The sequence below is a fragment of the Episyrphus balteatus genome, chromosome 1 (assembly GCF_945859705.1).
Source record: "Episyrphus balteatus chromosome 1, idEpiBalt1.1, whole genome shotgun sequence".
NCBI classification, from domain to species: Eukaryota; Metazoa; Arthropoda; class Insecta; order Diptera; family Syrphidae; genus Episyrphus; species Episyrphus balteatus.
Window position 1 is genome coordinate 69,003,215 of NC_079134.1, and position 26,597 is coordinate 69,029,811.

At 33.0% G+C, this 26,597-nt stretch overlaps 3 long non-coding RNA genes across 5 annotated transcripts; 1 reads left to right on the plus strand and 2 right to left on the minus strand.

Moving 5' to 3' along the window:
* The first annotated feature begins 661 nt into the window (after positions 1 to 661).
* LOC129907637 (uncharacterized) lies at positions 662 to 4,834 on the plus strand. Of its 2 annotated transcripts, XR_008771107.1 has the most exons (5): positions 662 to 2,126; positions 2,409 to 4,089; positions 4,149 to 4,323; positions 4,386 to 4,515; positions 4,651 to 4,834. It is a non-coding gene; the product is annotated as an uncharacterized LOC129907637 (long non-coding RNA). The 2 variants fall into 2 exon arrangements; XR_008771106.1 differs by having other exon boundaries at positions 662 to 4,089; positions 4,651 to 4,823.
* On the minus strand, positions 4,788 to 5,850 carry LOC129907631 (uncharacterized). 2 transcript variants are annotated; one of them, XR_008771100.1, is made up of 4 exons: positions 5,643 to 5,850; positions 5,213 to 5,347; positions 5,047 to 5,167; positions 4,788 to 4,988 (listed from the first exon to the last, which is right to left on the minus strand). It is a non-coding gene; the product is annotated as an uncharacterized LOC129907631 (long non-coding RNA). The 2 variants fall into 2 exon arrangements; XR_008771099.1 differs by lacking the exon at positions 5,643 to 5,850 and having other exon boundaries at positions 4,795 to 4,988; positions 5,213 to 5,636.
* Positions 5,851 to 24,484: 18,634 nt separating this feature from the next.
* LOC129907634 (uncharacterized) lies at positions 24,485 to 26,319 on the minus strand. The gene is made up of 4 exons (XR_008771103.1): positions 25,629 to 26,319; positions 25,431 to 25,544; positions 24,816 to 25,319; positions 24,485 to 24,754 (listed from the first exon to the last, which is right to left on the minus strand). It is a non-coding gene; the product is annotated as an uncharacterized LOC129907634 (long non-coding RNA).
* Positions 26,320 to 26,597: the final 278 nt, after the last annotated feature.

Here is a 26,597-nt window from a genome sequence, read left to right on the forward strand (position 1 = left end):
ATACACTTTGGTAGCTGTCTGTCAAAAATGTGCCGTGCTCATGTTTTTATTTTTAACTCCGTAGTGGTATGAACATTACATCCATGATCGATTCAAACATTTTTTTCCACAAAAAACCAAGACAAATCGTATGGCCATTGCATCCATGTTGGATTCCAAAAATTTTGTTTTTTTCAACAAAAACCAAAAATCATTTGTATATTCTTAGCTCCATTTTAAGACCATGACCATCAACATTAGTTGCGTCATTCTTGTGTTATAAGCGTTTGAAGGTAGCCATATTGATTTTTTGTCTATTTTTTTTTTAAATCAAACATGGAAACTTTTTAATTTTTTTTTCAAAAATTTGGTAATTTTATGTATATATTTGTTCCACAATCTTATCAGGATCCATTTAAGACTTTCATCTGAAAAATGCATTGCGTACATCTCGAAATATTACCATTTCAATTCAACCATGTCAAACAAATTTTTGCATAATTTTTTCTATGAGAGCTTTTTTCAAACCTCATTTTCTCCGCTTTTTTTTTGTTAATATATTTTTAGATATTTCGGTGTGAACACAACAATTAAACTATTTGGCACTACTTTTTTTATCGAGAGTAAGTAAAATCTGGATAATTATCTGGATTTTTCAAAATTCTATACAGATAAAGTTTTTGTTGTTTTTAACACGTAAATTGTTTTGATTTCAAAAATCTCGATGTCGTTTTTTTGCACAAAATCTATATAGATAAACAAAAAAACACACCTAATATCTCGTTTGGTTTTAAACAAAAAATAAAAATAGTAGCTGAAAATGGTTCTTAAAATCAAGGTGCCAAACACATAAGGAGTGGCAACAATAGGCAGTTTTTAATTTCTATCAAGTTTATTTTTTCTTTCAAATTAAATTAATTTTTTTTTTGTTTTTGATTTGATTCCGAGTACCGAGTTGTATTTGCTTCGTCTTCACTTTTCAAGTATTTTATTATAGAGTCCACCTTAATTTTGTTTAATTTTTATTTGTTTTATTTTTTTCCTTGTCACAATTTTTGCCGGCAGAATAATGCTTCGAACATTATTTGTCCGCGAAAAATTAAGTGGACACTTTTTCTTTACAGCGGCTCCAAATATTTAAATTTTGCGCGTGAACTGCGTACTGCTTCGAAAAATAATCAAGACAAAATCTGTCCCGAGAAAAAATTTGTATGAGAAACAAAATTTTTCCCGATCTGTGTACTAGGCTTCACAAAGAAATTTTTTTTTTATTTTCTGGCAGGCGGCAGGAGCAATTGATTATTCCACAAATTTTCTCTGTTGAATGTTGTTCGTGGGTGGTGGTGGCGTCAGGCTGCAGGAGCAGATGATTTCCTACGAAAACACAAAAATTATTAATTGATAAAATTGCTGCGGAAGCGCAATTACAAACATTTCAGCGTTGCATACCTTTTCTTAGATTGAAATATTACTTATTATAATTAAAAAAAATAAAGAGATACGACTTGACAGACTGCAAAAAAAAATAAGATGACGCTCTTGTTATTCTGTTGCCTTTGTCTTTATTTCTTCAATTCTCCTTTTCACACATTTCACAACGCTTCTCCTTCGACTTTGTGTTCATACACAAAAAGTTGCAAGTTCGTGAGTGCAACATCGTATTTCGCGTTTTGAGGACGGAGTGTCAAAAAAGAGCTCCGTTTTCTTGCTTGAAGGGTGGTTTTGCTTTCGGATAAGTTTTTGACATTTGGGGTATGTTCGTAGATTTAGTCAAACGTGCATATAAACGGTGGCCCGTTTATATGCAGGGTCGAAAGATCGAAATTGAAATTTGTATGTGAAATGGCCCTTCATGTTAGAAAACCGAGTTCAGATTTGACGGTCCGACTTTAAAATGTCAAATACGAGGGTAAACGAGTTAACACTCACACACTCAAAACTTCTTGTGTATGAACACAAAGTCGGAGGAGAATCGTGGTGAAAAAGTGTGAAAAAGAAAACAATCGTAGGAAAGACAAAAGCAACAAATAGACAAAGTACAATGCGTCATTTAATTATTGTTGGTTGCAGTGCTACGTGGTCGTGTGTCGTTTCTCGTCTTGAAACTAAATTGTTTTATTTATATCGAAAATTTTAATAAAAAAAAGGTATGAATTGCTTAGGACCAGTTGTACAAATATTTAATCCGTGGATCAACAACTTTTATCTTCTAATATCGGTAGTTAAGCAGAAGTTTAGCACTGGTTCAAGGTCCATATATGTAAAAATAGCCACATTCATGCTTGAGCCGAAGTTGACCCACAGCTAATCTGCCGATATCGGCGGGTTAAATTCCTGAACCAAGGCTGACCCACGTTTGTACAACTGGCACTTAGCGTGCTTCAGTGATTTTATAATTAATTTAATTTATCATTTTTATGTTTTCCAAGGAGGTCAATAAAGAGATGCTAGCTGAAAATTTTCTCCGGCATCCTAACCTAAACTACCTCCAAGCCACAACACAGCAACACACAACAGCTACAATGGTCTTCAAGGATGGACATTTTCCAACCGCTGTATCATATCATCAGAATATATCTATGGAGTTTGGTATTAACAGCATAAGTCCATTTTTTTCGAAAATGAGTTGAATATGCAGAACTATTTAAAAAAAACTATTTTCGTTTAGTCTTAACTGCATAACTCTAAGTAAACTAGTTCCAAAGATATTCAATGGCCCTAATCACACTTAACTCATTTTTCTAAAATTATGTGTGATCATAATGGCATAACTAAAACTTGTGCTGTTTTGACCAATCAAAAATGTTTATACTTTTAAATAACAAAACAACACAACTTAGTTCCTAGAAAAATATTGGCTTTAAGGACACAACTCGAAATAAGCTTATTCTTGAACGAAAATTAGTTTGGTCAAAACAACATATCTCACTAAAAAACATATAAATACACTTAAAAATTATTTTATTTACTTTATTTGTGTAAATTGCATCCCATTATATTTGTATTAAATAAAACTGAATTTGGGGGAATTTTTCAAACTTTAAAATGCATTTATCTCAAAACGACGGTTTTGGACTTATGTTGTTAATACCAAACTCCATAGATATTAGGTTTTATTACCACCGGTCTTAACTGGACAAAAAAAACGCAGTCTGGGCTAAGCAATTTAAATGTTAAATACAACAACACTTTAGCGCCTTGGGCTTAGTTGTTTAGCCCGGAGAATTCTTTGGGCTTAACTTTTTGAAGAGTTTTAAATCTGTGCTACCAAATCATAAATTGTTTAGAATTTGTTTAGAAACGTCAAAACTGACATTTTAAATGACAAAATAAAATAAAAAAAAAAACAACTAAAAAAAAGAATTAAATTTTTTTAAACTGAAAACAAAATCTTCAAAAACTAAATACCTGAAGTTAATCGCACAATTTCATCTATGTATTCCCTTAAACTTATAATTTATTCGTCTTTGTAAATGTTCGATTTCAATCAGGTATGCCTTGCCTATTACAACAATCTTACAAGCTTTTTTTAAATTCATATATATATCATACATATATCTGACGACGAAAATAATTTGCTGAAGATGAGCACATTGAACCGCCCTACTCAGTCCAGCTACACCTGGTCTACATCGTGTCGGTACCAATCGAAGATGAACATTTGGCTAGAAAAACAATTTGTTTTTATGACAAAGAAACATTTCCATTGCTCTTTGGGGGTGGATTTGTATTTTTATGGAAATCCAAATTAAAACTTAAAAACGAGCCGCTAATCACACAACGCTTGCAGCAGCATCTCAAATGATTCTACAATCAGAGTCCAGTCTCAGCAACAGTAATTATGTGAAGCAGCGCAACAACAACAGCATAAGCAAATTGCTTGGCAATTGCCAAGACACCAGATTATGTAGCTGTGTACAGCGCTCAATGGACTTAGTAAGCCAGGAAGCATATCCAGGTTATGGTTATCCCCGCAGTCCACAACCAGGAATACCTATTAGTCTACGAGCTGGCGCAGAAGGTCTTTCCAAGTTCCAATCCTCAGCAGCATAAACTCAACAGCAAGCCAAATGATAAGAAATTAAAAGCGCGTGGAATAGAACCTTGCAGGTTGATTCTTATCTTTTTTATTGAATAAAAAACTGAAATTTTATTTGCTTACCTTTTAGATTTCATTTTAGGTGTCGTCATCAAAATAAGCTAAAATTCCACAAAGGTGATTTTGTCCATCATGCAACCAAGTCTGCGACAAATTGCCAAAATTTTATATTCAGCTTGTTGTCCTGCTGCTCTTTTCCTTTCAAAAATAACTCTAGTAATATTTTTGAATACAAGTTTGATAATGTGCGTAAATTTGGGTTGTGTTACCAATGTTCTTACATATATTTTAAATCTCTACTTTTTAGTATAAGATCAAACAATTACCACATCCAAAATGTGAAAAGAAAGTACCTAATGGCTGCCTGTATTGCCGAATTGCCATGTTGGAATTCCAAACCAACTTCATGCAATCATAATTCTATCATTTGTCACAAGGTACGTATACCTAATTTAGATGATCAAAAAAATGTAAGTATGAATTTAAAAAAAATAATTTTTTAAGAATTAGATCCACATAAGATATTTTAGTTACATACTATGAATAAAGAATTATTTTTATTTTTTCTTTAGGAACAAAGAAAACTGCAAACCATGCAATGAAGGATACGAGCAATTTTAGAAGAGAAAACGAAAACCAAGAGAACGCAAAGTAATCCCACAAGAAATCAAAGAAAACAACAATCAATTTAAGTTGCTGATTTGATCTGCAGCAGCTATAGCTGTATTTGTAGCATTGACATGTTATTTTGTATTTATAAAAAGTGAAATTATCATTTAATTAGAAATTTCAAAAATATTTGATTTAATTTAGAAAGCTTGTCTGATCGTTTTGTGTTTAAACGGTTTTGGCTTTGGCCACATAGTTGGAACATTGGATCGGCCGATCGAACAAACACCTTACATTCCAACTGAAAAGAATCTACAATTAGTTAAATACACAGTTGCAATATTTGTTGAGTAACTTACTAAGAATAGTAAATGAAGAAAGATCCTACGTTGTCCAATTTACTGATCGCCAATCTTTGGTTGCCTTGTAGTACTTTACTTGTCGTTCCAATTGGAGTACAGAAAGGTAAATGAAATGGAACTTTATTTCATGGTTTAATTGCTTCTTATATACAAAGATACAAACCTCTGCACCCTCCACGAAATTGAATCACGATTTGCTTCAATGATGTTGTGAATATTTGGCGCTGATTAGAAGAATTTTATTCAATCTCGAATGCAAGGAAGTGAGTTGTAATGCGATCTTTTGATAACAGTTCGTCTGCGGAAATCAAAATTGTTCTAACTCCATAGGATTTCTGAAGGACTTTGAACAATTTTGCTTTCCGCACACGAGTTGTAGGGGAATCTATTGCTTTTTCAAGAGATTGTCTATAAGTTGAAGCTTTTCGAAAATCAATAATTCGTCTAACTGCAAAGCCGGATCGGCCTCTAGCTTTTTGTTGTTCAGACTTTTGATGTTGTTCGCGTTTGAGGGCGGCTGGAGGTTTCACGTTGTTTGTTTCGAAGCTCACGAACATTTTAACATAATTTTGTTTCGAGTGGAAATAAAATACCTATTTGCTGATTAATTGTTGAATCTTCGGAATTTGTTCTTTTGTTTTTTTTTAGTTTGTTTGACGTTTGACAATTCCTTTACAACTGTATATTTGTCTAGTCAGCTGATTTCGGAACATTATATACGCAGTGCTGCCAAGTTTTTAGGTTAAGCCCCGAGGCGTTTTTTTGTCTAGTTAAGGCCGGTGGTAATAAAAAAACACCTATTATTGTGACTTGGGAAATAGCTCTCCACGCCATCTACCACTTGTAGCGACAACCTGAAAATGATATAGTTTTTTTTTTCGATTTGCAGTTCAATGTAGTTTCCATAAGAAAAAAACAAAAAAGACCTCGAAACACATTTATTTTACAAACTAATTTTATATCACCGAGTATCAATTTTATGATTGTAAAATGATAATAATATATGTTTATATCTAAATCAGGTTTAAAATATATCAAAAAAAAATAATAATTCTTATTTAATTTGTCTCCAAAAAGATAAGCAAATCGCAGGAAAACAACAACAAATACTACAAAAAAAATAAAGAAACTATATAGGTTTAATTTTCTTCCAAAATTGTTGAAAATAAAAAAATGCTTACCTACTATTATTTGTGAAAAAGCAAAACAAATAAAAGAATAATTTAATAATTTCTATATTTTGTATAGTATTTTTTTGTTTGTTTTCAGGCGATTCGCTTACACTTTTTAAATACAAATTACACAGGTATTATTATACTTTTTAATATACTTTAAACCTGATTTAGACATAAACACATATTATTATCATTTTACAATCATAACATTGATACATGTACATATAAAATTAATTCGTAAAATAAATGTTTTTTGAGGCCTTTTTTATTTTTTTCTTATGGAAATTACATTGAGCGGCAAATCGGAAAATAATCTATATAACTTTCAGATTTTCGTCGCTGTCCACCAGGTGCCGTGATGCCAAGTGTCAATAAATAAATTTTTGTGTTAAAGAAAAAAATAAAGAAACCAAAATAAATCGTGTTCTGTTTTGTTTGCAAATGCTTTCAAAACTCAAACGCCATTTTTTTTTCATTCCGTTTTCCGCTCCACTTCGCGCTCCGTTTTCTCGGAGTGGTGAATTTCCCCTCACCAATACATTATGCAATCGGCTTTGCGGTGATTATAATTTCCGTACTTATTTGAGCAAACGTGGGACCCGCCCTGCAAACCAAACTTTAGTAGTTTAGGGGAAAATACAACCACCAACAAAGCTTATTTTGAGGATGTATGTGTTTCTTATTTACCAAAATCTCTCCCCTCCAAAAATAGAAGTTTTGTTTCTCCTGAAAAAATAAACTCTTCTTTGATAAATAGGAGGAAAAGAGCGCTATGTATGCAATGCACAAAGTTTTGTCTCTTTTGTAATGGCGGCTCGTGTTTGATTTGACTTTTCCTACATTTTATATTTTCTAGTGAAACCAGTAAAACCTTGATAGCCACAGCAACATCAAAAAAAACAGCAGCTTCAGCCTTGAGCATTTAGAAAAAAAAAATCAAAACAAGATACAAAAACTACCACCAAAGTGCAGACTGCAGAGTATTTTTTTCTTTTTCATTTTTTCTCAACTGGCCAGGCCACAGTCGCGTGCCCAAGGATCTTTTTTTTATGTATTTTGTTTTCAAAAAAAAACTATTTTGTGATTTTCCAATAAAATATTAAATAATAGTTTTTTAAAAGAATGTTTGTTTTGAAGATTTTTTTATTTTCAGATGAAATTCAAATATGGATTTTAGCAGTACGGATATAAACCCATGAAAGTGCTCCAAATAAGTACTTTAAAAGTACAAGTTTCAGTGCTTTTTCTGTAGGTGAAAAAGTACTGGAAAATGTACATCGGAACCACTTCCAGAAGTGCTTCGCTGATGCACTTTTGAAGTACATTTGTCTGTACTATTAATGGAGGGGAAATTTATTTCATCTTGCATGCAAGAAAGAGATAGCTGCTTCACTTATTCTTATATACAGAAAGTATATAACTGAGTTTTTTCCCGAGCTCCTATCTTTCTTTCAGTGGAAAAGAAGTACTTCTTTTACGTACATATTTCACCGGTTTTTTCTGTAGTTCTGCGTTTGCTGGGCGTGTCGTAGTCGGACTAAAGTCGGAGCCAAATTGGACCGAGGTCGGACTCGTTTGCTTGAAGGGGGGGAAGACTTTTGTTTTATTTTGACAATACCCTTCAAGCAAACGAGTCCGACCTCGGTCCGGCATAAGTAATGACAATAAATACAATATTAAATATAAAATAAAATAAATCTTTTCATTTGTTGTTGCTGCTGTTGTTGGTGAACCTATGGATGTCCAGCATTCCCCCCACTTAGTGAATACACTGTGGATTCTTTTGTTGATACTTCTTTCAAGGCTTGGCCACACCAAAGGGTACATGCGGTAGCGGTACGGGTACTTGTATGAAAAAAATTCAAAACTGACACATCAACGTTCAGATGTGGAATTTTTGTCATACAATTACCCGTACCGCTACCGTATGTACCCTTCGGTGTGGCCAAGCCTTCATGCTGATTTGTTATGTCCACTTTTCACGAGTCGATTTTAGCCGCACGATATGTCGGTCGAATAGTATTTTTCAATGGGGATGTCACTTTAGTCGCCTGTGACTTACGTTCACACGAGTCGAAAACTTCGCCGCAGCCACACGGCAAAATTCGACTCGTTAAAAGTCCCTATTATTCTTTATGATTCATTGTTTTTTTTTTATTTTCACAAACAAACACAAATATTTTCACAATTCGTCGCCTCAATAAAATAATGTCCTATGTTACATTCGGCTACTTTTGGGAAAATGCAATTAAAATTCAGATTTTTTTGCTCGAAAACTGTACGGTGAATTTTTTTTTAAATATCATGACATATACAGAAAATATTTTTCTGTTGAATTATGTTAAAATTATTTTAATATTCCAATGCAGAAACAAATAATAGTCAATTTTCTCCAATATGCCGATGTTGTATGTTACGTTTTCACAGAAACTATTTGTTAGCCAAACACATACGACAAAAATAAGCAAAATTGAATTCGACACTTGCTTACGACATACGCCAAATAGATGTCAAATTCAATGCGAAAAAACACATAGAGGAAGGTTTTTTCTTTTAAAACAATTAACGTTAATTTATTAACGGTTATTTAAAATCGGATTGGCACTTAGTTATAACCCGAATTTAGCAAAACTCGATTTTAATAAAAACATCAATGGTAATAAAACATACATCTTACTTCTAAACTTAGAATTGGTTTAGAAGCAGTTCACCAATACTATAAAATGATAGAACTTTTTGAATTTCGAAGTGAAATGTATGTTTTATTTTTTTTGTTAAGCCTGGTACGCTGCTCGCGCTAAATTTTAGCTCTCCGAAAAATTTTAGCCGAGGTAAAATGAGTCCCATACAAATTATCGATAACTTGTATGGGAATTTTATCTTGGCTAAAATTTAGCGCGAGCAGCGTACCAGGCTTTAAAATCGAGGTTTCGTTAAATTCTTGTATATTACTATGGGTTATTGGCTTCACAGCAAAATTCTTTCTTAAAGAGAAACTCACATACCTAAATTGAAAAAAAATAATAGCTACATTACTTTTAAAGCAATTTTAGAATTAATGAGATTACAGTTTACTAAAATTAAGTTACTCTTCAAGTTGAATTAAAATTATTACGGTTTTAAGATAGCACGACAAAAGCTTCAAACGACATTTGTAGGGCCAAGTTTTCACTAGCCCTGTTCAGTTGGAGGTGGTATTCTACTAATAGTAGATGTTTTGGTTAATCTAGTACTCTCATCTACTCATGCTCTTCTTCCCGAGTAGAAACGATTTGCATTGAATTCGTTGAAAGTGCGTTCCATTGAAAATCGCCAGTAAACTACTAGAAGTACTTTGCGACCTCCCAAAGGAACAGGGCTATTATCACTGGATTCGGAAGATTAGGGGAGAACCTAAAGGATCGGCGTCAAGGAATTCATTTTCCAATATTTCGTTACGTATGCTTATTTAATAAAATCATAAAACAATTATTTTATGCATTTTGTATTCATAAAATAGAGCATAAAGCTCCTGGGATAAACTTGGCGCAGGTCGACTCGTTCGACCTGTTCGACATCTTGATTGCAACTGAAAACTGAAATTACACTCATCAGTGTATTTCCTTAAGGGACACACGACAAACGTTTACTGAAATTTCAGTAAAATATTGTTGTATGTGTAGCAAAAACAGCACATACGACAATTATTTACCGAACGAATAAAAACACAGATTTAGTATGAAAAAATTGTAGTATGTGATAATTTTTGTCGTATGAACACGTTTTCTATGCACTTACGACAAAAGCTACTGAAAATATTAGTAAACCTACACATACGACAAAATGCATAGCGATTATCCTGGAAACGGATACGGATATCGAAAAACGGATTTCACAGAATGAAAAAGAAAAAATCAATTAGCAAAACTGCATTCAAATCTCAAAACCTCAATTTTGCACATACGATAATATTTTATTGAGGCGATGAATTGTCTGTTGATACAGCAACTGGAGTAGCGTTGGATGCAGTTCGACAAGTTGATGAAAGGAATTGTAGATGATGAATGAGAAGAAGAATTCCTACGAAAAACAAAAAAGATTAATATTATTGATTAGAAAATTGTTAAGCTACATTTCAGCAATGCATACCTTTTTAAATTCCAATTAATATCAATAATATTATTATTAATATTTATGACGAGTCATGAGCACGATACGCGCCACGCGAGGAACTGCAACAAATAAATAACAAATAAATAACAAAAAGGAGTTTTGTCATTTTCTTGCCTTTGTCTTTCTTTCGTCATTTCTCTTTTTCGCACTTTTCACAACGCTTCTCCTTCGACTTTGTGTTTTCATACACAAAAAGTTGCAAGTGTGTGAGTGCAACATCGTATTTCGCGTTTTGCGGTCGGAGTGTCTTTTCTGAGCTCGGTTTTCTTGAAGGTAGGGGTCAAATTTTTTTTAAATTTAGTAAAAATGTAAAATTTTATTTTTTTACAATAGATCGTGTACGCCCCTCTTCTTATCTATAGTAAATATTGAAGCATGAATGATGTTTTTTTTTTCCTCCACCGTTGCTTTTTCTTTTTTCCATTTTTTATAATTTAATTCTTTGTTTTGTTCGGGTTAATTAATTTTCACTAATTATTTTACATCAAAAGAAACTAAATTACGGGACATGCATAGCGACAACCATTATAAACAGAATAAAAAAGACAAACTGTTTATCATGGGCGACACGACGGTGAGCTGCCATCTGTCAAAAATAATTTTACTCCATTGTATTTTTATTTTGAAATTTTACAACGGTCTTGCACTTTTGCTATACCCTATAGCAAAAGTGCAAGACCGTTGTAAAATTTCAATCCATATATTTTGTTGTTGTAGTGTTGTAAGATTTTAAACTTTTGCACTTTTGCAATGATACTCGACCAGTTGCATCGGATTGTGAATACCCCTAATCTTTACTTAACTACAACGGCTACTTTTGGCAAAAATTGGGAAATTTACAAAAGTACACAAATTTTTGTTTTTCCTAGCGCCATTTATATTTGAAAAAAAAAACTACAAAAATTGTTTTTGACATCAAGAAATGCGCTTTCTGCATCATTGTTTTTAATTTTGTGGTCAGAAAAACTTAAAAAACCATTTAACTAATGTCGTTTTCTAATTATTGTTTTGAAATTTTTGAGTAAAAATCTCAGATTTTTCCTGGTAAATAGCAGATGAAATCTAGTTTTATTTACGAAATGTGTTCATATAAACTTAACTTTTTAAAATGAAACATAAACAAATATTCAGCAAATGTCAAACAGAGAAGTGTATTTGAAAGTGCGTGTGCTTGTACCTATGTATGTGTGAATCTTGATAAAAATCGAGATTCAGATTTTTCAATCTCGAATCCATATTTTTGAATCTCAAGTCTCAAATAGATAAAGAAATCTGAGATTTTTCACTTTTTCCTCAGTATACTACCTCTTTTAGCTGTATATATATATATAAATGGCGCTAGAAAGAAAAAAATTTACTTTTGTAAATTTCCCACTTTTTGCAATAAGTGGCCGTTTTAGTTATACCTTAAACCTCGCGAATAGAAAACGACATTGCAGAAGAAAAATAATGAACACCGTAAGGCAACTATGTGCGACTCGTTCCTTGATTTTATTTCACTTAAAAGCATTTAAAGACTAGAGTAAGTCTAGTTTCAATCAACGGCAAAAAGGTATATAAATGACATGTAGACTAATTGTATGTGTTTTAAAGTGTGTTGCACTCTGCGAACATAGCCTTCGAGACTCTTTGAGTTATCCGATTATCCGAAATTTTTTCCGATCGAGTATCGATACTCGAAAAAATGTCAATTTCTTATCCGCAGCCAGATTTAAGTTTCAGTTTTATCCGCTGTTGGGTGTTTTATTTGTAATACATGAAGCTCCCAATACAGATACGGATATCTGTGCCAAAAAAACACTCCTACTTCTTTAGAACGGTTCAAACAGGTCTTATAAAGGTCTTCTTTAACTTCTATTAAAAAGGCTTCTTCTAGACACTTCCAGATAGCCTTAAGGAGACCTCCTTTTTTTTCAAAATGGATGATTTGCGTAAGTAAGCCTTAAACTAAACTTATACAAACTATAGCTTGCAGAACGAAGAAAATGGACCATATATGGAAGTATGGATAATGGTCTGGATTCAGACTTGACCAACATCCATTCAATAAAATTCAAGTTGAAAAATTAAAACACGAAAGCGTATCAAAAAACTAAAACAAATTATTTATTAAATTTAAAGAAAACAAGATTATTCTATGAAAATCTAAGAACGAATCATAAAAATAAAATTCTTAATAATGAAATGAAATTTCAAAGGTTGCTATGATAGTTAATTTAAATAGAGTGATTCGACTACATTGATAAATAAATATTGATTTGAAACTGAGTGAAATGAAAATTTTAAATAGTTAAGTAAATGAATGATAGTTATAATATACATATGTATAGCTGCTACATACACTCCCCCTCCAGAATTATCGTTAGATGAAGTCGGTGTATTTTTTTGGAAAATGCACATGTCTTCCGATGCGACTCGTGCATGGGTTTTGATTTTGACCTCCGATCGATGACTTAGTGTCTTTTTGCATTATCGAAGATTTTTGTTTAGGAAAATTTACTTTTGATGATGAAGATAACTTTGGTATAGCTTGTTCGTCTTGTTTGGATAAGTGAGCTGCTTTAAGTCTATCTATGCTGATTTTCACCACCCTCTTGCCCATTTCAACATCAAAATTTTTATCATTGCGATTTATGACTCTGAATGGACCATCATAAGGTGTCTTTAAAGGTGGTTTCACTGTATCATCTCTGACAAAAACATGGGTACAAGATTTGAGATCATGTTGAATGAAGGAGTTTTTCGAAGAGTGATTAGAAGCTGGAACAGGTTTAATATTTTGAATTGCTTTTCGGAGATTCTCAACAAAGTCGCTTTCAATGTATTCATCTGTCGGATTATTGAAGAATTCTCCTGGTAATGCGAGTGTTTCGCCGTAAACCATTTCAGCTGGTGTTGCTTTCAGGTCTTCTTTGAAAGTTGTTCGGAGTCCGAGAAGTACGATAGGTAAGCTTTCAGTCCAATTACTGTCTGTGTGGCATTTAATAGCAGTTTTCAAAGTTCGATGCATGCGCTCAATCATACCATTTGCTTGCGGGTGGTATGCGGTTGTTCGAAAATGCTTTGCGCCTATTAAAATTGACAATTCTTTAAATAACTTAGACTCGAATTGCTTACCCTGATCGGTTGTAATTGCTTGAGGTACACCAAAATAAGCTATCCATCCACTAACAAGAGCTCTTGCAACAGTTTCTGCTGCTATGTCTGGGATCGGAATTGCAGCTGGCCATCTTGAATATCGGTCGATACATGTTAAACAGTATTTGCAATCTCTTGACAATGGTAAAGGCCCGATGAGATCAATATTGATGTGCTTGAATCGGCGACTTGGTACTTTGAATTCCTCTAACGCTGCTCGATTGTGTTGATTTATCTTGGATTTTTGACAGTTAACGCATTTTTCTACCATCTGCTTGATATCACTTTTCATATTTGGCCAGACAAATCGTTCGGTCATCAATTTGATTGTAGATCTTATGCCTGGATGAGCGATATTATGGGTCGAGTCGAATGCTTGTTTGCGGTAGTTTTTAGTAATATATGGACGAACACGAGATGTTGAAACATCGCATAAAAGTGTAACATTTGTACCAGGAATTTCGATGCGTTTAAGTTGCAATGAAGTGTCATCTTTCAAACTTGCGAGGTCTTCGTCGATTTTCTGATCATCAGCTAATTTTTCAAAATCAATTTGTTCGCCATTGAAAATTGATTCGACTCGAGATAGCAAATCAGCTACAATATTATCTGTGCCTTTAATATGACGAAAATCTGTGGTGAAAAGGCTGATGTAATTCAATTGATTGATTCGCTGAGGAATTTTGACATCTGGTTTTTGTGTAAAGGCAAAAGTTAACGGTTTGTGGTCTGTTAAGATTGTACAACTTCTGCCTTCAATAAGATGATGAAAATATTGGACTGATTTGTACGCTGCAAGTAACTCTCTATCGTATGTGCTTTTGACTTTTTGGGACTCAGTCATTTTCTTCGAATAGAATCCTAATGGTCTAAGTTCACCATTTACCAGTTCGTGAATTGCAGCACCAATGCAATAATTACTTGCATCGACATGAAGCACGAGTTTTGCATTTGAGCTAGGATGGGCTAAGAGAACTGCGTTTGCCAAATCATGTTTGCATTTTTCGAATGCTTTTTCAGCTTCTGCGTTCCATTGAATGACGGATTTATCATTTTTCTTGTTGCCTTTAATGAGTTTTTGCAATTTTCCCTGAACAAAAGCTGCATGTGGAAGAGATCTACGATAGAAATTCAACATTGCGATAAATCTTTTGAGTTCAAAAGCTAAAGTAGGTTTTTTGAACGATAACAAAGCTTCGATTTTTTCTTTTGTTGGGGCAATACCCTCTTTTGAGACTCTATGTCCCAAAAAGTTTACTTCAGATTGGGCGAATATGCATTTTGATATATTAATTCTCAAATCATTTTCGCGTAAACGCTGGAGAACAATACGAATATGCTCCACATGGTCTTCGGGAGTCGATGAAGCGATGCAAATGTCATCAATGTATACAATTACGAAATCTAAGTCTTGAAAAATTGTATTCATGAATCTTTGAAAGGTTTGACTAGCGTTACGTAGTCCAAAAACCATGACATTAAATTCAAACAGACCAAATGGGGTTGTAATAGCCGTTTTTCGCGATCTTCTTCGGCGATTGGTATTTGATTATATGCACGTTCCAAATCGATTACTGAAAAAATGGACTTGCCGCACATTTTATGGGTGTAATCCTGAATATGTGGAATAGGATACCGGTCAGGTATGGTAACTGCGTTAAGACGACGATAATCACCACATGGTCGCCATTTACCTTTTTCTTTTTTGGGAGCCATGTGAAGGGGTGTAGCCCATTGACTACTACTTGGTTGGCAGATGTTTTGTTTCAACATGTAATCGAATTCGGCTTTCGCTATATTATACATTTCAGGATTTAATCGGCGAGGTTTCGAAAAAATTGGTGGACCTGTTGTAATTATGTGATGCCTAACTGTTGTTTCTGACGGAGAAATTGAAGCTTTGAATGGTTGTGTTAACTCTTTGTATTGTTCTAACAACGACTTAATATTTATTAATATTTTTTGTGCAAACGTAAAAATTTGTTCGATTTTTTTATTACATGCAATTGCACTTACCCCAAGTCTTGTTGTTGTGTCGATGAGCTTTTTTCTTCGTAAATCAACTAGCAGTCCAAATTCGTGAATGAAATCTGCTCCGATTATTGGTCGAGTGACATCCGCAACAATAAACATCCAATCACTGACACGGGAAGAAACATTTTGATCTAATGAAGCAACGAGGTAGTGATATTTTGTTATGTCGCATTTGATGCTAGCAATGTTGAACTGCGCCTCCATCTGAATAAAAAATAGGTCGGGTTGGTCTTGCAAAAATGGTGGTGGCTTGATAGAAACACGATGCAATTCGCCGCTAACGTTTTGTCTGACCTGGACATCATCTGGCATTTTCAATTATTTTCTGTAGAACTTTCGAGAAATTCAAAAATATTTCTATTTTCTTGCTATGCGTACTTTTTTTCAACGTCACCAATATGGATAATGGTCTGGATTCAGACTTGACCAACATCCATTCAATAAAATTCAAGTTGAAAAATTAAAACACGAAAGCGTATCAAAAAACTAAAACAAATTATTTATTAAATTTAAAGAAAACAAGATTATTCTATGAAAATCTAAGAACGAATCATAAAAATAAAATTCTTAATAATGAAATGAAATTTCAAAGGTTGCTATGATAGTTAATTTAAATAGAGTGATTCGACTACATTGATAAATAAATATTGATTTGAAACTGAGTGAAATGAAAATTTTAAATAGTTAAGTAAATGAATGATAGTTATAATATACATATGTATAGCTGCTACAGAAGTAAAATTGTTACTTGGGAAGTTCACAAATTAAAACTCAATCACAATTCGCGCCTTCTATTGTTTGTTTATGTCTTCACCAGCTGAGCTATAGCTGTAAATTTTGTTTTCTTTTTTTCCTGTTTTTTTTTGACTCTTTTGACTCTTATACTGAAAAGCGTTGGAAGTTCCAGATTGAAAGAAGTGTTATACATGTACCTTCCAATTTTATAACATTATAACAGCTAGCATTATAACAACTTGTCATTTCATTTGACATAACCAACTTCACATTGTTTGTGAATCCGAAATAATTGGAGTTACAGAAAAAAACCGTTTATAACAGCTAACAATATAACAACTTGTCTTGAGCTTGCATAAAAATAAGAAATAATATAAAATTTATATGTCTTTCAGAATTTATGACGAGGGATCTGGTACCGATCCAGACCCAAATTGAGTGTGATGGTATACCTCAAACGATTGTTGTTGCGGCGGCTTACTTCCCAGGTGACGAAGACAACATTCCACCGACGCACAGTGGATCGAAACTATGAAAAAGTGGTCATGGGACTGTAACTTCTGATCTAATGAACGGATCCTAAAACGGTTTTCGCTATATTGCTTCTTGAAAATCACAGAATTGAATCCAATAAAAAATCACAAAAAATGTTTGGTTCTTTAATTTTTTTTACTTAAAATAGCTGTTAACATACAAAAACTACCAAATCCTTATTTTACTACACATAAAATTAATACTTTACGTTTTTGTCTTATTTATTAACTAAAGAAAAGCGTTTACACATTTTGTTAACAGTCTTTTAAAATACCGATTATTTGCAAAAAAAAATTATTATGAATAAAAAATAGCTTAAAAAGGATTATCTTATGTAAATATGTGTTATTTTAAAATGAATTGGTATTATTATGAAAATACCAACATAAACATAAAAAATATGATAAAATATAAATATTGTCAACTTAATAATGAAATTAATTTAAAAGAAAATGATGGATTCATAAAAAAAAAAGCAAACAAAATACGATATACCTACTTATACACTAAAATTATTTATCAAAAAATCATAAAGCTATGTACAGCTAAATATGAAACACAAGTAGCTAAAATTGCAAATTAAAATGTACAATGTACATAAGAGCGACCAACGAATGATCAAATGAACGAACAAATGAAATTGTACATATTTTTAGAACAAATTTCTTAACAAAAAACTGGAGTTTAAATTTTTCAAAAAACCAAAAAAAAAATACATTTTATTTTCTTAAATAAGAAACAATTCAGAGAACAAATTGTTTGTAAGACAAATTTTATTTCGAAGCCATGACATTATTTTAAGCTAACCTAGTACGCTGCTGAAGCGAAACGAAAATGTTTCTAAGCCTCCAAAGTCAGCAACGAAAGTCAAAATTAAATAATGTCAATAAATTAAAACTTGAAAATATGATAAAATATAAATATTGTCAACTTAATAATGAAATTAATTTAAAAGAAAATGATGGATTCATAAAAAAAAAAGCAAACAAAATACGATATACCTACTTATACACTAAAATTATTTATCAAAAAATCATAAAGCTATGTACAGCTAAATATGAAACACAAGTAGCTAAAATTGCAAATTAAAATGTACAATGTACATAAGAGCGACCAACGAATGATCAAATGAACGAACAAATGAAATTGTACATATTTTTAGAACAAATTTCTTAACAAAAAACTGGAGTTTAAATTTTTCAAAAAACCAAAAAAAAAATACATTTTATTTTCTTAAATAAGAAACAATTCAGAGAACAAATTGTTTGTAAGACAAATTTTATTTCGAAGCCATGACATTATTTTAAGCTAACCTAGTACGCTGATGAAGCGAAACGAAAATGTTTCTAAGCCTCCAAAGTCAGCAACGAAAGTCAAAATTAAATAATGTCAATAAATTAAAACTTGAAAATAATTTTGAAGAAATTAAAATTCACAAGGTGCAAAATTTTTGGACCAAGGAATTTTACCTGAAAAAACATTAGTGAAACATTATTGAAAACTTTCCAAGTATTCAAGTACAGGTAATAATATCGTTTTTCAATCTCGTGTGCTGTGAAACGAAAAGCATAACAAAATTTTTCGTTCTGCTGTTTTTTTATACAAATTTCGGTTTCGCTTTAGAAATTGAAATATATATTTTTTTTTTTTAATTTAAACTTTAGTTAGATTCTTACTTTATTATCCAGATTTTGTTAGAAAATACATAAGCATAAAAAATTACATCAGTTGGTTCATTCGTTGATCGCTCTGACAGTGCTTTACTCTTAAAAAAACCTTAAAAATTAATTGTTTTTACTCACTCTTTCTTTATTTTTTTGGTCAATCTGCCTTACGTTATGTATTCAGTAGTTATATTCTTGGTTTAAACTACCCCATGACACTTTAAGCTAGCCAAATAACACCAACCCTCCCCTTTACAGATAGGAAAAAATAAAAAAAATAAATAAAAAAATACTACCTAAAGGGTTAAATTTATAAAGATGGTGCTCTAAAAAACGGGGTCGGATTCGGTCGGATCCAAATGTTTTAAAATATTACACACAAACTATTAAGCTTTCATTCTAGACTACTAAGAGAGCGGGCATATGTAAGCATTTTTTTAAAAGCATTTTCAAAGTTGAAGAGAAATTTTCAAAAAGGGTTATAGAAAAACGTGTTTTAGAATTATTTAGAAATATAATTTTAGAATTTTTTTCTTAAATATATATTTTAAATATCAGTATCTTATCAACAAAATTTATTTCAAGAAGATATCTTAAAAAATGAGCCAGATATAAGAGTATGAAAATTTCTAAGAAAAACATCTTTATTTTTCTTGTGAAATAGTCCCCACTTGAGACTCTGTATCTTGGAAACCAAAACATTTTGATAAAAATAACTTGTGGATTATGAAAGAAGGGACAATTTTCTATGATTAACAAACAAAAAATATTTACAAGAATGAAAAAAAAATTTTCACCCAATGACCGGAATTTTGTACTAGACGTTCCACTGTGCGACGGAGGTACAACGGCTGGTCGATTACTGCAAAAGTAACAAACTACCATTGCTTGTGGGTTGCGACGCAAATGCGCATCACACAGCATGGGGTAGTACCGACATAAACAGAAGGGGTGAGTACCTTTTAGATTTTATATTGGAAAAATGTCTAGATATTTATAATGTGGGCAACACTCCCACTTTCGTAACTAGAATTAGACAAGAAGTCCTAGACATAACGTTTGGAACTTCTAACTTAGGTCAGCTGGTAGAAGGTTGGAGAGTATCCAATGAACCTTCCCTGTCTGATCATAGAATAATTACATTCTCAATAACACGCCTTCTCACAGAGAACACCTCTGGAAGGAACCCTAAGAAAACCGACTGGAATCTTTATAAGAGTGCAATACAAATCAATCTTGAAAGAATCGGTCCGGCTAGAACGACTAAAAGTCACCTTGAACTTGACCATATGGTTAATGAGTTTAGTGGAGCAATCAATGAGGCATTTGAACTCAGTTGTCCCATTAAACCAATCAAAAGTCAGAAAGATGCTCCTTGGTGGAGCAAAAATCTGTCGAAACAAAGATCAAAGGTTCGTAAACTGTTCAATGAGGCAAAAAGAACTGGGGAGTGGGAAGGTTATACGGCAGAGTTGACAAGTTACAACAAAGAAATCAGAAAAGCAAAAAGAAATAGTTTTGTGAGTTTTTGTGAAAATATTACCGCTACTCCAGCTGCAGAGAGACTACACAAGGCTCTAGCGAAAGACAAAACCATTAAGTCGCTAGCGCTAAGATACAATGATGGTAGCTTTACTGAAAATGAAGAACAAAGGTCGACGCTGTTACTTAACACTCACTTCCCAGGCTCGCTTCCAATGACAGGAAATGTTATAGAAAGTACACCTTTCAAACTTAACAAAACAGACTGGAAGTTAGCTGCAGCTATCTGTTCAGGCAAAAGAATTGACTGGGCGATAAACACCTTTCAACCTTTTAAGTCACCAGGTGTCGATGGGTCAATCCCCAAGTATCTTTCAAGCTGAGGTAAATGCCATTGTAAAATGTGCAGAAATAAACCTCGAATTAAATCACCGGAATAAAAACATTGCCATTATGTCTGATAGTCAAGCTGCCCTAAAAGCACTTAAATCCTATGAAATCAACTCCAAGCTAGTATTGGAGTGTATAGGAAAACTTAACGAACTTGGCAAAATAAACAAAGTCACTCTCCACTGGGTTCCTGGGCACGTTGGTGTCCAGGGTAACGAGGAGGCGGACTCCTTAGCAAAAACGGGAGCAAATTCCCCTTTAATTTGACCCGAACCGTATTGCGGAATAGGAGAAAATGTCATTAAAAATAAAATAAAACTAGACGAGGAGTCCAGGAGAGCAAAAAACTGGGCAGAACTACCAAAACTGAGACAAAGCGAAAATGCTCCTCGGGAACTACAACCGAGAGCGTTTCAAATCATGTATCAGTCTAAGTAGGAACAATCTCGGGTTAATCACTGGGCTCCTCACGGGCCACTGTAAGTTATGAAGGAACCTACATATTTTGGGCTTAGTAAATAGTGCAACATGTAGATTCTGTAGCATTTGGCAAAGTCAAAAGCAACAACAATTTCCAAGACAAATTTGTTTACAACAACAATTTCAATGGGCTGGGCTGTCAAAACCTTAAGTAGCCATAAGTTTTGACAGTTCTCGATACTGAGTTTTTTCTAATGATCATACCTTCTCTTTTTATACCATGCTCATCGTTGAAGTGATGCAATTTCTCCAATGAATTTTGTATTTTGTTCAGTTAGCATAAGCTGAAAAATAAGAAATGAATTAAATAAGAACAGAATTCTGAACAAAGATGGTTCTTTCAGAGTTATACGATTGGGGAACTTATTTCGCAGAAAGTTAACCAATTTACTTACTCTGTTCATTTAGTTGCCTTTAGAGTTGCTCCGCACTGCTTATGATAGATACATCTCCACTTAGTTTGTTAAGTAGTTCGGATATAATCTTATTCAATTATAAACCTGCTTCAGCTGCATTTTCCAATTCCATTAAAAATAATAAAAACAAAAATTATAACCCATCTGAATTCCGACTTAATTTTAAAACATTCTTACCTTTTCTATAGAAACAATTTGATCCTCTAAGTTCAAGCTTAGCTTTGTGCGAGATCAGTAAGCTTCGCTCGACAATATTTATTTTAACAGTAGAATTAATTGCCTCTCCTTGCGACATTGCGAAAGACAGTAGTAGCCAAATATATAAGTTGCTGATATTAACATATTACAGAGTACATCAAATAGTTCGACAATTCTTGGGGATAAATTTTCAAAGAAATTCGTTTCCACTTGATGTATATAGTGTATAGTATCATGTGATCCACAATTAATTTCTTTTTCGCAAAACTCTTCTTGGTTTTGCTTCAAAAGGTTTTCCTGTTGCGGAATGGCACGATGTTGTTGCATTATTGCATATTCCATGATAATATGTCCCATGGAGGTTGATACCCACCGTGACAGTAGCCTCAGTCAAAACAAAATGGCGTTGCCCAAGTAACAATTTTACTTGCATAAGGTCCATTTTGTTCGATTCGACAAGCTATAGTTTGTATACGTTTAGTTCAAGGCTTACTTACGCAAGTCATACATTTTGGAAAGAAAGGAGGTCTCTTTAAGGCTATCTGTTCTGTTCAGGCAAAAGAATTGACTGGGCGATAAACACCTTTCAACCTTTTAAGTCACCAGGTGTCGATGGGTCAATCCCTTAGTAAATAGTGCAACATGTAGATTCTGTAGCATTTGGCAAAGTCAAAAGCAACAACAATTTCCAAGACAAATTTGTTTACAACAACAATTTCAATGGGCTGGGCTGTCAAAACCTTAAGTAGCCATAAGTTTTGACAGTTCTCGATACTGAGTTTTTTCTAATGATCATACCTTCTCTTTTTATACCATGCTCATCGTTGAAGTGATGCAATTTCTCCAATGAATTTTGTATTTTGTTCAGTTAGCATAAGCTGAAAAATAAGAAATGAATTAAATAAGAACAGAATTCTGAACAAAGATGGTTCTTTCAGAGTTATACGATTGGGGAACTTATTTCGCAGAAAGTTAACCAATTTACTTACTCTGTTCATTTAGTTGCCTTTAGAGTTGCTCCGCACTGCTTATGATAGATACATCTCCACTTAGTTTGTTAAGTAGTTCGGATATAATCTTATTCAATTATAAACCTGCTTCAGCTGCATTTTCCAATTCCATTAAAAATAATAAAAACAAAAATTATAACCCATCTGAATTCCGACTTAATTTTAAAACATTCTTACCTTTTCTATAGAAACAATTTGATCCTCTAAGTTCAAGCTTAGCTTTGTGCGAGATCAGTAAGCTTCGCTCGACAATATTTATTTTAACAGTAGAATTAATTGCCTCTCCTTGCGACATTGCGAAAGACAGTAGTAGCCAAATATATAAGTTGCTGATATTAACATATTACAGAGTACATCAAATAGTTCGACAATTCTTGGGGATAAATTTTCAAAGAAATTCGTTTCCACTTGATGTATATAGTGTATAGTATCATGTGATCCACAATTAATTTCTTTTTCGCAAAACTCTTCTTGGTTTTGCTTCAAAAGGTTTTCCTGTTGCGGAATGGCACGATGTTGTTGCATTATTGCATATTCCATGATAATATGTCCCATGGAGGTTGATACCCACCGTGACAGTAGCCTCAGTCAAAACAAAATGGCGTTGCCCAAGTAACAATTTTACTTGCATAAGGTCCATTTTGTTCGATTCGACAAGCTATAGTTTGTATACGTTTAGTTCAAGGCTTACTTACGCAAGTCATACATTTTGGAAAGAAAGGAGGTCTCTTTAAGGCTATCTGGAAGTGTTAAGAAGAAGCCTTGTAAAAATCAGTTAAAGAAGACCTTTATAAGACCTGTTTAACCGTTCTAAAGAAACCTTGTATTTTCAAGTGACAGAAGGCCTCTATAAGACCTGTTCCAAGAGGTTCTTGTAAGTATGCAATGTTTTTATCCTGCAGATATGCAATGTTTGTAACGCATTAGAAAAAAACATTGCATTTCAATGTGAGATTTCAATTAGCTCCCAATTTTCCACTCATCTCAGCGATGCCAACTGAGGCATAATTATGCCTTTTAGGCATAATTTTATTAGCCAAGGCATTGAGGCTTATTTTTTACCAAAAAGGCATAATTTTTTTTTTTCTTATAATTTTTTAAATATTTTGATAAAAAAGCTAAAAACTTATATTTTCTATATCTTTTAAATAAAGGTTGTTCGAAATTTTATATACAGAATTTGTTTTTACCATTTAACTCTTGGTAGTGTTTAATTTTTCGAAGAATTTTGTTCACACTAATCACTTTTACTAGAAAAGAATCTAATTTTGTTGCTGTAAAAAGGTCTTAAACGCTTGCAAATAGGCTAATATTTTTTATTGGTGAAAAAAATTGGACGCTAATTTCTTCGAATTATATGAAGCAACGTCTTGAAATATTCCTTTCGAAGAAAAAAAGTTTCCGTTACATGACAAATAAGTTGCCTTTTCAATCGTCAGTTAGACTATCAGAAGAATAAATTTTATAAAAAATTTTATTCCTAGAAATAATCTCTATCTGAGGTTTATCTGACTATTGAAAAATTGGCCCTTAATGTATAAATTGATTAAATAAACATTTCGTTTTGTGTACTTGTGTACTTTTTGTATATAATTTTTAAGCATAAACTAAGAAATTTAAATTGAGCCATAATTTATTTGAAAAGGCATAATTTTTTTTTCAAGTGAGGCATAATTTTGACTGAACGGGTTGGCAACGCTGACTCATCTTTAATATTCGAGCATGGTCTACTGGTAAGATGCTGGCTTGGTATGCAGAGGTACGTGGGATCGATTCCTGGCCGGGCCATGTGATGAAAATAAAAAAATGTGTTCTTTTTCAATTAAAATAACATTCTCATCATTTCAGAACAACAGAAAAAGCAAAAGGAAAAGAAACAAAATAGGAAAAAATTAAAATAAATAAAATAATATGCAGAAAATGCAAAACAGAAAAAATTAAAGAAAATAAAAAAAATGAAATAAAATTCAATAAATTCTCTTTTATTATGCATAAATTCAACATTTTCTACAACACCTTAAACCACTTCTATAAGGCCTTATTATAACATCCTAAGCAAGTAATCCGGCAAGTATGGGCGGCAAGTTGCTCTTCAATTTTTGCCTACTCGTTTTGTGATATTTTTTTACTTCAATGTCTGGACTTTTTCCTGCATATTTGTAAGCCTATCAACAGTACTGGTTGTTTCTCCTTGTTGGTGCAGCCACATCGTTTCCTTCGATCTAAGTTTGTTTTTTGATGTTGAATATCCAAAAGTTCTGTTTTTGTACATAAGCAACATCTAATATTTACGATACCTTGAACAAATTTATCAGTTAACTAAGCATTCAATTACAAAAAAAATAAAACATTTTAAACCTCAAACTTAGCCAAACTGGTTTGCATTTTCTATGCTCTTCATCACACTTAGTTCGAAGGCCCATAATATCAGTCTGCAGACGTTTTATTTCAGCATTTTTACCTTCCAGGGATTTGGCTATGTCCAAACCGAACTCAGCCCTCATTTCATCTAATTTCGATTTGAGAACAAATTTTTATTGGCTTCTAGCTCTTCGTTCATGGTATAAAAAGACAAGGTATGATCATTAGAGCCGCCATCTTACAAAATGGGGTAATAAGGTTTTGACGTTTGGCATTTGGCAAAGTCAAAAGCAACAACAATTTCCAAGACAAATTTGTTTACAACAACAATTTCAATGGGCTGGGCTGTCAAAACCTTAAGTAGCCATAAGTTTTGACAGTTCTCGATACTGAGTTTTTTCTAATGATCATACCTTCTCTTTTTATACCATGCTCATCGTTGTCTTGTTGAAGTGATGCAATTTCTCCAATGAATTTTGTATTTTGTTCAGTTAGCATAAGCTGAAAAATAAGAAATGAATTAAATAAGAACAGAATTCTGAACAAAGATGGTTCTTTCAGAGTTATACGATTGGGGAACTTATTTCGCAGAAAGTTAACCAATTTACTTACTCTGTTCATTTAGTTGCCTTTAGAGTTGCTCCGCACTGCTTATGATAGATTAATCTCCACTTAGTTTGTTAAGTAGTTCGGATATAATCTTATTCAATTATAAACCTGCTTCAGCTGCATTTTCCAATTCCATTAAAAATAATAAAAACAAAAATTATAACCCATCTGAATTCCGACTTAATTTTAAAACATTCTTACCTTTTCTATAGAAACAATTTGATCCTCTAAGTTCAAGCTTAGCTTTGTGCGAGATCAGTAAGCTTCGCTCGACAATATTTATTTTAACAGTAGAATTAATTGCCTCTCCTTGCGACATTGCGAAAGACAGTAGTAGCCAAATATATAAGTTGCTGATATTAACATATTACAGAGTACATCAAATAGTTCGACAATTCTTGGGGATAAATTTTCAAAGAAATTCGTTTCCACTTGATGTATATAGTGTATAGTGTATAGTATCATGTGATCCACAATTAATTTCTTTTTCGCAAAACTCTTCTTGGTTTTGCTTCAAAAGGTTTTCCTGTTGCGGAATGGCACGATGTTGTTGCATTATTGCATATTCCATGATAATATGTCCCATGGAGGTTGATACCCACCGTGACAGTAGCCTCAGTCAAAACCAAATGGCGGTGCCCAAGTAACAATTTTACTTGAATAAGGTCCATTTTGTTCGATTCGACAAGCCATAGTTTGTATACGTTTAGTTCAAGGCTTACTTACGCAAGTCATACATTTTGGAAAGAAAGGAGGTCTCTTTAAGGCTATCTTGAAGTGTTAAGAAGAAGCCTTGTAAAAATCAGTTAAAGAAGACCTTTATAAGACCTGTTTAACCGTTCTAAAGAAACCTTGTATTTTCAAGTGACAGAAGGCCTCTATAAGACCTGTTCCAAGAGGTTCTTGTAAGTATGCAATGTTTTTATCCTGCAGATATGCAATGCTTGTAACGCATTAGAAAAAACATTGCATTTCAATGTGAGATTTGAATTAGCTCCCAATTTTCCACTCATCTTTAATATTCGAGCATGGTCTACTGGTAAGATGCTGGCTTGGTATGCAGAGGTACGTGGGATCGATTTCTGGCCGGGCCATGTGATGAAAATAAAAAAATGTGTTCTTTTTCAATTAAAATAACATTCTCATCATTTCAGAACAACAGAAAAAGCA